Source organism: Centruroides vittatus, unplaced genomic scaffold (genome assembly GCF_030686945.1).
Source record: "Centruroides vittatus isolate TY-2023 unplaced genomic scaffold, ASM3068694v2 contig_7, whole genome shotgun sequence".
Classification (NCBI taxonomy): domain Eukaryota; kingdom Metazoa; phylum Arthropoda; class Arachnida; order Scorpiones; family Buthidae; genus Centruroides; species Centruroides vittatus.
The window spans coordinates 19,684-32,556 of record NW_027122442.1 but is presented as its reverse complement, the minus strand read 5'-3'; the positions used below and the strand labels follow the sequence as shown (position 1 = coordinate 32,556).

Genomic DNA, 12,873 nt, shown 5'->3' with positions numbered 1-12,873 from the left:
AATACTAAATGTACGTGATTTTTTTCATATGAATATAATGATAATTTAATTTTTGGTGAATTTTTAAAATAATATTGCCTGAGTGACCTTGACTGACCTATACTGCCCTCGGCTGTTTTACAAACTAAACGTAAACAGGGGACATGGCAAACAATTGAGTAAGAGTTAAAGATCTGGCCAGCAGAATAATGTATAAATTATATTTGTTAACTGAATGTTATTTATTATACTAACCCCTGTAACAAGGTTTTTTTCCTTAATACAAATAAATATTAATTTGATTGGAAAACAAACAAAATATTTACATTTCTTAAATCTGAATAATGAAGTTTTTAACTAAATTATTGGAATAAAGCATAGAAAGGAAAAAATGTTATGTGGGTTTTTAAGAGAACATTTTCTGGCATATTATCAGGAATCTGAATTTGATCTCTTGTGGGAATTCAATCGTATGGATAAATAAATTGCACTCAAAATAAATGTGTGGGTTTCATCAAAATCAACTTTGGAATATTCATATTATGTGAAGACATCATTCTACATTACTTTGAAAACATCCTTCTTGTTGCAAATCATTTTCCTATTCTCCTATAAATGGATGCATCCATGATATGGATCAACACTGGCTAGAAAGATGGGAATTCATCAAAAATAAAAGAAACCAGACCCTCCATATTAATTTATTTATATTGTTAAATTCTATTAAATGTAACTTACTATAAGTTGATCGATGCAACGTTGATAAAACAAGTTTTCCTTTTTTCTCAGCTGTTTTTCTGCTTTTTAGTCATTTCGCGAGAGATACTTGTCGAGTACACCTGTATAAATACAAAGTTATATGTCATTATATATGTCAAATTATTCATAAATAAAACAAATATTATTTATTGCTTGATGTGCAAAATTTCAAGAATCACAAGTAAAGAATAAAAGGAATTAGATATAGCTTTAGAGCATATGATATTGCATTAAACATATTGGCTGCTTTCCATCCCTTGTAATTGAAATTTATGACCTTCTTGTCAGTCAAATAATAATCTATAGAATTTTTATGATTGTCTTAGCAATTTGAATGATTCATAAAGACAATTATTTTCTCTTTCTCACCTCTTAACGTCATTGCAGCTGACAGTGTTCTTACACGATCTAATTATGTAATTGAAAAAGTTTTCAGTAAGACTGGAAAACTGCACGGTTTAAAAATATTCAATTTTAATTACAATTTTATGTAAAATTTTCCATTTTTAACATTTTATATATAAATATCTATTTATTAAATACAATAAGATACAAGAATATCTATCTAACATGCCTTAGAAATTTCTACTCTTACTTTTGGTACCTCCCGTTCCATGTTTGATCTAAATTCATCGCCTGAAGATGACATCATCAATCAAAATACTTATTAGATCTGGGAAAACAGGAGAAGTTTGCCAAGAATTCAACTTACACTTAACATACCTTGCGTTCACTTAAAAAGATAAATTTTGTGACAAGTCCATCAACAAAAGTAGCTGAGCCGATTAATCAAATTTCACATTCTAAAAAGCTGAAACAACAGAACTGTACAATATTCTACAAAAGGACAATAATAATTTCATTGCTCAGTTTTTGTTCTAAAACGAAATTAAACTAACTTGTTTAGTTAAATTCAAATTTATTGAAACATTATTATTTTTTTGACGTTTAACATGTGATAATGGCTTCCACAAAATTTTTTTGCCTTCATTCTAAATCCATTTTCATTTAAGATTATTTTTGATATCATTTTTCAAAACTGATTACTCTCACTCAGATATGTCTGATAGTTTTCCAATGATTATATAGTTTCTAGAGAGAGAATAGGAACAAGAAGAATAGAGGAAGTGAAAACTAAATTATCTTTTAGAAAAGGGAGGAAAATCAATATAGAAGAAATATTATGCTGTTTTCTTACCTATATTGATCAATTCTATGAAAAATTTAGAGAAGATGATTTTCCATTTAAGCAATCGAAAAAGATACAAGTCAGCCTATTTTTTGCGAGTGTACAAGTAACCACTTTTCTATATTAAGTTTACCAAAGAAAGTTTTTCGATAATGGACGACCTCGAAGATCAAATAAAAACTTCTATCCAGACAGAATGTTCGTAGATCAACACTAATTTATATTTGCAATAGCCTATTTTAATTTTGGATCCGGGAGATAGACGTATTATAAATACATGACTAACAATTTTATCAAGTTTTATTTAGGAAACAAGTTTCAATGCCATTTGATTCAAAGGACTCCTTTACAAAATCAATTGAAACAAATTCTTTCTGAAGGAAAATATCAAGAAACAATAGGAATAAAATAAATGAAAGTTCGATTTATCTAAATGTTTGATGTAAAGATTTCAAGCAATTAGCAAAAGAAACTGAATTTGTTACAAAATTATCTGACAGTTTAATAATTAAATTAAATTTTTTCATATTTTATTATTATAAAATCACTAGGTCTATTAGAAAATCCCGTAAAACAAGATAGATTAAATGAAAAACCTTTTCGTCAAATTAATATTGATGATTAAATTAGGCCACTGAAAAAAAACAGAAATTAATCTTTATACACCTTTTTATAGCTTTTTACGTAAAAATAAAAAATGAGACGTTCCATTAATAATAAAAATGGGTAGAAATTTTTAATCAATCTATTTGGAATTTATCAGTAATGAATACAAAAATTTAATGTTATTTTTATTAATCTTCTATATTTAATAAAAATGAAAATAATCAAAACAGGAAGAACATATTGATACTTCCATTTGGAGCAATAAAGTTGCTTGAAGTCTTTTCACGTGTACTATTACAACATTAGCTCTTAATGGATGGACATATTGTCAGTGGGCAATGAACTTCTACTGAAACTTTCTATGCTCGTTAAACAGATGAGCTCATACATTTTGATGGTACTGTACAGATTAGTTAGTTCTATTTTTTCTCTCTCTTTATTTCTAATTATACATTAACCATATGCAGTTCTCATTTGTTTTATTAATGACTAAGCATTTTCATTGGTAATTAAGAAAAGCTCGATCTACTTATCGATTAAAAAAAATTGAATTGATTAATTTATCACTTTGCTTAATACTAGTTCTAGTTTCCTTTTGAGATAAAAATAATATTGATTATTTTTATCTCAAAAGGATAATATTGATATTAATATAATATTAATATTATCTCAAAAATAATATTGATTATTTTTATCATCTTCAAAGTGAACAAAAATAAGTTCGATCTAACAAAGTTTTCATTCAGTTTGTAATTTTAAGCATGAATTCAAAAACTTTTTTATTTTTGTAGAATTAAATGGAAAACAGACTTACATACAAATAAACAAGAAACATTGACAAAGAAATATAATTCTTCACACAGAGAGTGATATCCAAAAATGAATTGTTTCCCATTTAAGTTTTTCTTCCTTTTCATTAGCCATATCTATATATAAACGAAATCCATTTTCCGCCGTCGCAAAACAAAACAGTCGACCTGGATGTCAACCAACAAGTTGAACTTGACACCCTTCATATTTTCATAACCAACAGGTAAGAGAAACACCTCTTATTCTAATAACAGAAATTAATCATTACAGTCATACCTCGGTACTCGAACGTTTCGGAGCCCGAACAAATCAGTACTCGACCAAAAATTTCAAAAAAAAAATGCCCCTGTTCCCGAACAAAATTTTGGTACTCGAACAGGAAAGCCCGCCAAGTCGACGCCGACGCCACGGTGGCGGCGTCAGTTACGAGACAGTCCAGTTAGGCCTAAATTTATTTAAATTATTTAATTAAAATTCCAATTATTAAATTTAGCAAGAGATGGCGCTTAACGCCTAACTCTAGTACCAAATTATCTTAAATTATTAATATTACTATAGCCATTTGCTAGCCCGATAATACGGCAGTTGTAGGTCTTTACGAGACAGTCATTGTTTGGCATGCACATTAACTTACGCTGTGCTATATTTTTTGAATTAGCATCCTTTTCTTTTGATTTATTAGCCCTTAAACATGGGTCCCAAGAAGAATAAAAGTGAAAGTGGTCAAGTGAAAAGGAAAACAGTGAGAACAACAATCGAACTGAAAAAAGAAATCATTGCTAAACACGAAAATGGAGTGCGTGTTTCGGATCTTGCTGTCAAATATTCTATGGCTAAGTCGACGATATAGACTATTTTAAAGAATAAAGAAACAATAAAAAAACATACTAGCGAATCAACTGGGGATTGGAACGCATTAATCTATTTTACATTATTTGTAATGGGAAAAAATGATTTGGAGTTCGAACATATTGGTACTTGAACCTCTTTCTGGAACGGATTATGTTCGAATACCAAGGTACCACTGTATGTCCCTAACAGTTTACTTAGAAGAATACCATTGAAAGAACAACTGCTTCTTTGAGAAAAGCCAACAGTTTAGCATTCATAATTTTCTTTTTCTTTTCTATTCGACAAGTGATAAATTATGAAACCTATTAATCCTCATCAAAGCTCTCCAACGCAGAACAAAAGCCACTTTGTCTGCTTACTTGATTCCTATTTTCATTCATTCATTGTTTGTCTTCTTTTTTTCCTGAGAGTAAAATCAGAAAAGTGAGCTATTTTCATTGTGGAAAAAATAGAATTTGATTCAAAAGTTGTCTTTAAAAAGTCTCTCAATACAGTGGCTTTAGAGAGTCTAATAAAGAGTCAAAGAAGACTAAGACTAGAAAGTCACCCACACAAATTTTAAAGTCAAAACCATGTGCTTTGTAGTCAAAAATAACAGAAATAGCAGTGCTATGTTGCCAAAACTTCTACCATCAGTGCCGAATGCAATAAGAATGTAGGTCGTTGGTAATTGTGAAAAAAAAGACATCACTTTAAAAAATAGAGAAAAATTACAACTATGCTCCCTTTTGTTATGCGAATATCGCAATTTTCTAAACAGTTCATACACTTGCATAGAGTGCTTCCGAAATTTTCAGCTCTTACCGAACAAAACAAAATAATTACAAAATCCAAACCGATTCAAAATTTATCTTTTAATGGAATATAAAATAATATATTTCATGGTAATGGTTAATATAATCTACAGCATTCTATGAGCTTCTACAGATTTTTAAACTGACAATTTACAAATTTAATAAAGATATACTTCGCTAATATGTAATACGGATGTCATCGATTATTTTGCTATTTTACCATAAATCAAAATAGAATATTTAAACACAAAACAACATTTTTACTTAATAAAAAGTAAACATGTAGAGCAAAATATGAGATTTATGTGAGAATTTAAAAGAAAAACTTGATTATTTCTCATCTTAAATTACTGTATAAAAAGTAATATAATTTGTAATAAATATATTCAATTTAAACTCCAAAAAAATTAACAAGCAATGATGCAAGAAATTCATTTTGCAGAACAAATCAATTTTTTCAAAAAGACTGCTCCATAGAAAGTAGAGAAAATTCAAAGTACAATAAGAATAAGAGCCAACCTTGTTAAGATTTTAATTTATTTCATTCTTACAATGGACGATAATAATAGAAAATAAGGTTAAAAGAAATTTGAATAATTTTTATGATTAGAATGAAGTAAAACGTAATAACTAATCTAACAAAATAAAATGGTAAGATTTTAAGAGGAAACAGATAATTTCCTTGCTAAATTCAAGCAATCAGAAATCAAGGCGTTTTAAAATTAGCAACAGAAAATGTTTTTATATTTCACTTCGTAATTCTTGGCTGGAGAGTAATGCTAATTGTATGAATGTGGATCAAAAATCCACAGTTTGGATCAGTGCCTGCAAATTAAACAAACTAAGTTACTTTTGGGAGTCGGATATGAGAGACTGTCCAAATAATTAAAGAAAAAAAATAATATAATTTCCAATTATATTATTATAAATTTAAGATCTGAAGAATCATAAACAGAAAATAATCCACTAAACAAAGCTTTGATATGAATAAGCTAGAAATTTTCGAAATTAAATACATAAATAACACCTCTGGCGAGAATAAAAATCAAGTTTTGTAAAGTAAATCAGAAAAAATAATGAAGATAATGAAGAGAAAGAACTTTCTAAATATGTGAAAGAATTTATTCATTTAAATAACTTGGCTTCCAAATGAAAGAATAAAAATATAAAAATATTTTATCGGAAGATTTGTGTTGAAAATGAATATTTAATTCAAATTAAAAATATTAGTACAGTGAAAAAAATCGATATAATAAACAAAAAAATGAATTGATGTATTTCTTCTACAAAAATTTTTTCAAATTATTATTTTTTTTAAAAAAAAGCACAATTATTGTGATTTCTTTGATATTTGACAGACATTTTTTAGTCTAATAACTATTACATTTTTATTACAAAAATATAAAAAAGCCGTGGCTTTAGTTTTAATTTAAAAAATGAATATTTAATACAATTTTATTCTTAAAAAAACTACACAAAAGAGAAGTCATTAGATATGTTCTTGACAGAAATCGAAATGATCAAAAGAACAATTTCTAATTAATATACATTTTGAAAAAAAAATTCAGAAAAATTAAAAAGATTAATTAAGAAAGAAAATATAAGTATTTTTTAAATAAAAGTTTCGAAGTAAAGAAAATTGTGTTGTTTCAATAGAAATCTCTCCAAATTTTTAGATTGAATTGATGAAAGAAGGCAATGCAACATTTGGGTGATCTGCCAAGAAAAATGAACCTTTTGAGAGAACTTCTTGGAAAAGTGGTCCCTATTTAGGCGAATAAAATCCAGAAAACTCCACTTGGCCAGCCAGCCTTTGTGAGGCTCGAACTCACGACCAACTACTAATGTTTATCCACTAGGCCCTTGGCAAGGCTCGAACCCGTGTGGTTTTATCCCCTTGGCACGAGTTGGTTTTATACACTCGGTCACTAGTAGATTATTTTATTGAATAATTTAGTGTTTCAATTATTAAAAAGATATGAGACTATAGTATTTGATTACCATAAAATACTGTATTTTCACATGTTTTTAACGATTGAAAAGGAACTAACACAATATTCTTTTATAAAGATATTTGTGCCTCTTTTCTCAGCTGTAAAATGTTAAAAATCAGCTAATTAATTTAGATTACAGATAATTAAATTTAGATTAAAAACTACTTTGTGAATACAGGTAACCCCCGTATAACACGGGAGTTACGTTCCAAAAAATTGCCGTGTTATGCGAATCCGTGTTATATGAAACAAAGAACTAGTACGAAAAGGGGGGTTAGGTTCCAAAAATTAAAAAACCATGCTTTTATATTTTCATAATTAAGATAAATATCTTTATTAAAATTTTCTTAAGAAGTGATAGATATTAATATAAATTAAACAATGTTTTCTTCGTCATCACTAAGCACTATTAACCGAGGGTGTTTTTTTTGGCAAGATATCCTTATCCTCTGTGCATTTTTCTGCATCTTCAGATTCATGCTTTACCTTTTGCAAAAAATATGTTATTTTAGATTGCTTTTAGTTAAAAGATCTTTATAAATTTCCTTATATGGTGCTAAGCACTTATGAAGAATAAAGCAAATATGGAATAAAGGAAACACATCTGGCAACATCAAGGGCAGAAGCGTCGCGATCTGGCAACACTGAAACAAGTTTTCAGAAGGACCACGTGTATTGACAGAAGGCGGGAAAAGAAAATTTACATACTTAAGTACTAATAGTTCATGAAAATAATAATTTTCATAAACTATTAGTACTTAAGTATGTGAAAATTTATTACATTTCATGTTGTACAAGGGTTTACCCAATTCTCCAACTGTGTCAGAGTGAATCCATGCTATAAAAGTACCGTTAAGTTTTGATAAATGAACAGAATTGGTGACGGATTCACTCTAACACGGTGACAAGAATTGGGACCATCCCCGTGTTATACGGAGATGGTCCCAATTCTTGAACCGTGTTAGAGTGAATCCATGCTATAGAAGTACCGTGTTATACGGGGGTTACCTGTATTCTGTAATTTCAGAAATTTTTAAAAAAATAAAAATTATATTATGTGATTCTTTTATCAAAACTTATCAATAGAAACATATTTTCGATAATGCATTTCTTTGATTTATTTATTAATATTTAAAATATTTACAAATAAAGAGAAGAAATTAAGTAATTTCGTTAAGAATTAAAAAATTCTAACATAAGTTGTTTATTTCAATGGATTCCTGTTAAAATTTTAAATGAAATAATTCAATAAAATTTGTAAAATTTTGACAAAATAATCCCTATTTATCCATTTCTGAAATCTCGGATCACAAGTCTGACATTTTAATTATATTTAAGCGATAATTTCTTATTTAATTTATTTTAAGAAATTTATTTTAATAAATTTACGCAGTTAATAAAATTTTTGTTAAATTATTAAACATATGCAATAAACTACCGAAGAGAAGAAATAGTTTCTTAATTGAAATTAAAATAAAATAAAACTATTTTACAGTATAATAAATGATATATATAAGAACATTATTTGTATTTTATGTTTTTATGCATGCATTTGGAGCTCTGGGAAACCCAGAGTCGAATCCAGGTAGATGAAGACCACTTGGAATTTTTCATAGCCCATCCATCTTCACCCATTGGGGGCCTAACCAACTCCACGATGACTATGATTTAAAAAGTACTCACAAAGCAGAGAGTGGAAAAATATAAAAAAGAAGTAAAGGATATTATTACTTTTTGGATTAATTTCAGGATAGATTCATATGAGAGATTTAAAACTAAAAGAATGATTTAATATGGAAATGCAGCACATGGACAATCTGCCAAGAGGGAAACTGGTTCCTATTTAGGTGTTAGTTACTTGGAGACAACTTGAAAAATTCCACATGGCCAACCTGTTGATGAGGCCGAACCTGCAACCAACTACTAGTGTTCAGTGATTTTATCCCCTGGTGGACACAGAACTGGTAGTTGGTCAAATACCAATTAAACCTAAGTGAAATAAAATGAAATATGTTTTACTTTATTTTGCTAAAGTTTAATTGTTATATTATAAAAATAAAATATAATCTAAGCTACTAGTCCATTTTATTTTAAATTTGCAAATTATAAAATATCTCAAAATAAACATCTAACAACAATTAAAAGCTAGTAACTACATTTGTAATGTTGAATCTTTATTATCAGATGATCTTATTATTTTTAAAATGTTTTTAACTTACTTTGTATTAAAAAATTTAATTAGAATCAAATTTTTGCAAATATAAATTCTTTTAAAACAGAACCGTGTACTTGCAAGGATAAAAATCAACTTTAACTTTCTTATATTTTAAATGTGTTGTATTGTTAATTATTTTATTAAGAAAGAAGCAAATATGAATATATTACTATAACATATGTTATTTAATTTAATAAATGAATTGCTATATAACTTCTTTTTAAATTTTATTTTATGCATTTAAAAACATTATTCCAAGAATGTGACTTTCACTGACTGGAAAAAGGGTCCATAAAAAGAAAGGAAAAAAAAAAAAAAAAAAGGTTAAGAACACCTGTTTTAAAAGCAATACAAAATAAATTAGATAAATAAAATATCTTAATTCTGGGTTATTGATTTAAATTTATTATTATGTACACAGTGTATGTACTAAAACTTTAACTATTAATTTTTCAATATATTTTGTTATATGATTTTATTACATTTTTTTAAATATTCAAATAGTTAATATTTAAAGAGTTAAGATAAATTCTAACTAGAACTAAAAACCAAAATATAGTATTTTGTACTAACAAAATTAGTCTTACTTAATCCACAACGTAAATAATTTAATAATTTCTGAAGAATTTGATTAGAAAAATATATTACGTCTAAGTATTTGAACTCTGATATAGTATTTCAGATAAAAAATCAATTTCAAATTCTTAAGCCTTCAATAACAAGAAATGTCAGTAATATAACATCCAATGTGTACTTGAACATCAGTTCTGTTGAAGCACAATTCAATGAAATTTTTCAAGCAGAAATTATTTTGTTTACATTTTCACATAAAAAAAACTAAATGAATTTTTGGTGGGTAAATGAATATCTAACTTAATTACATATCTAAGCTTTTTATAAATACAAAACCATATAATAATAAGTCTTTGTTAAATTAAAAACTTTATAAAATCATAATTGTTTGTAGGACTTTCATTATATAATAAATGTATATATAGCAGATTAGCATTTAATATATTTATTGATTAATTTCACATAATGACATTACCTTTACAGAAATTCTTTATTTCTATTTAACTGGATCAGAGTTTATTGAGCTACAGTTTGAAAAAAATTGTAGACCTATAAATTTCCACTGTCGTCCGTCTTTCCTTAATATCGAGAACAGAGTTAAATAGATGAAAGCCGAGATTAGATGTGGAAAGCTTGGGTACATGAAACCCCGAATAACTATATAAGAACCTCCAAGACAAATCGGATGTCACATTATTTCAATTCAAAAATTTTCCCCTGAAAGATGTTAGATAGATGACTGGCACAACTCTATTGCTAAAGAAAAAGTATAATGTACAGGGGCAAGACACTAGTAGTTTGAAGGTGGAGAATATATATTTTAAATTAAATAAATTAAAAATTGCAGCCCAGCATTGTGGCGATTTCACAATAAATAATTGCTCGTTAAAGAATTAAATTTCAGTGGCATAATACGTTAATTTCTTTTCTTTTCCATTCTTTCTCTATAATGGTTATAATAAAACTTCTATAATATTATTATTCATTTATTGTTCATTGATATAAATTAGTTAATACATAAACACAATTCTTTACTTATTGCTTGTTAATTCTGTTATTTCAATATAATCTAGTTAATCTACTGCATTAATATTTGTAGCAATAACTAAAGTACTGTATAATAAATAATTGAATTTCAAGGAGAAGCAACCAAAATTGCTATTAACAGCTCTGAAGATCTTCCTGTAAACTTTAAAATATTTTTTGAATCATCAGAAGACGAGATATGTTAATTTTTCTGATATGTTAGAAGATGAGATAATTTAGTTAATTTTTCTGTTTTTGTACTTTTGTGTATATAAACATACATAAAACTTATCACAAAAAATAGGAAAATATTCAATATTCACTTTTCATTATATGGTAATTATCACTAACACAAGCATAAAAAAATAAACAGTTATAGTAACAAAACAGTAATCAAAACAAACAGTTTGAGACTGAATTAATATGTTCTTGCCTCTTTAGTTACTGTATTCACAGATCAACAGGTTTAATTTTATTTATGAATATATATATATATATATATAACAAGTCTCTTCATTTAATATTTTAAAAATTAATACATTTTTCAGACTTTCATTAATAGAACATCGAGTCTTTTTAAATTTAAATTTCTTCTCAACATCTTCGGCCTACCAATGGCAGAGTGGGTAAAAAGCACTGAACACGCATGGGTTTGTACCACGTGGAGCCTTCCGGGTTTTCATTATGTGTTTAACACCTAAAAAGAGACTCGTTTCTGATACAAAGTTCACCCGGGAGACGCCCCTTGGCAGATCACCCATGTTTACGTTAATTATTTCATCTATCCTATCATAACATCTTATAAGTATTTTTTTTTACATTAACTGAGTTAGATTTTATTATCTATTCGTTGAATAATAATATACCGCAATTTAATATGTATATTACATAAAATAAAAAGAATTATCCTTTTTTTTCTCTAAAGCTCTCTGAATGTCAACTTTTAATGCATAAAATTTCATCACATTGTCAGTTTGTCAAATGTATGAAAAAATAACGAGATTTTTTAAAATAAACTGCAAAAATTTCGTTAAATAATCATACAGTATTTTGACTACACAAGAAGAAAATACATATGGTATATTTAATCATTGTTAAAATGTATCTACTCACGTGCTTGAGGCAGATCCCTGTCACTTTCTTGTAATCTAATGCAGTTCAGGTTCTGATGTCCATGTTGACATCTGGAAAAATTATAAAAATACTTAATTATAAGATCAATAAGATAATTTCACAATAACTATTCAATAAGTACTTTGAAACTACTTCATTAGTATTTGAATTCTAATTAGAATTTACTGATTAATGTTGATAATTATGATGAATATAAAATAAGTATTAATTATTAATTACATTTCCAATAACAAGTTGTGTTGTGGCCGTCGGCCATGTTTTTTTGTATAATTTTGTACATATGTTCGTATTTTATTGGATTAGTTTTAAGTCTTTCCTGTCTCTTTGTTCTAAAATTCTTCCTAGAACGTTTTCTTAATCCTTCTCCCATGTGGGTAAGACGACCAGTTCCGAGAACGTGGGAAAACAAAAGAAGAGTGTGGAGCCTGAGGGTAAAACAGCTGAAAAGAGACCATTCTGGTGGTGGGATCCGAAAGAGGAAGCACGAGGAAGGCAGTGCTCGAGAGTAAAAAAAGAAAAGAAACAAAGGAAGACGAGAGACTGCAAGGTGCTAAGGGATCCGAAAAAGAAGTGGAGAACAGCGAACATATAAGTAGAACATCGAGACAAGTTAAAGATAAGGTCTACGGCAAGAGAGAAGTCAAAAGAATATAAAGGAGAAAAGAATCGGAGAAGGTGTCTTACCCCAAGATTCATCAATTCGACAAAAAAGAAATCCCCGGGTATTTTCTAATCTTTATCTCTGTCCTTTATTCTTAATTTCTATTTTTTCATTTTTATTTTAGTTATAAGATAGATGTAAGTTTAATTTTTAAGTTAGAGTAAAAATATATCGACCCGCGTATATTTGTCACGTGCCACAAAATCTTGTTTGTTGGTTAGATAAAAAGAAGTGGTCAACGCCTGTGTATCTTAACTAAGAAAGTGAGATAAAGTTCGGAT

The 12,873-nt window shown here is 27.7% G+C and overlaps 1 long non-coding RNA gene across 1 annotated transcript; it reads right to left on the bottom strand.

Moving 5' to 3' along the window:
- Positions 1 to 597: 597 nt before the first annotated feature.
- On the bottom strand, positions 598 to 11,971 carry LOC136980445 (uncharacterized). Its single transcript, XR_010881557.1, has 3 exons — positions 11,911 to 11,971; positions 718 to 818; positions 598 to 626 (listed from the first exon to the last, which is right to left on the bottom strand). It is a non-coding gene; the product is annotated as an uncharacterized lncRNA (long non-coding RNA).
- Between the last annotated feature and the right edge of the window lie 902 nt (positions 11,972 to 12,873).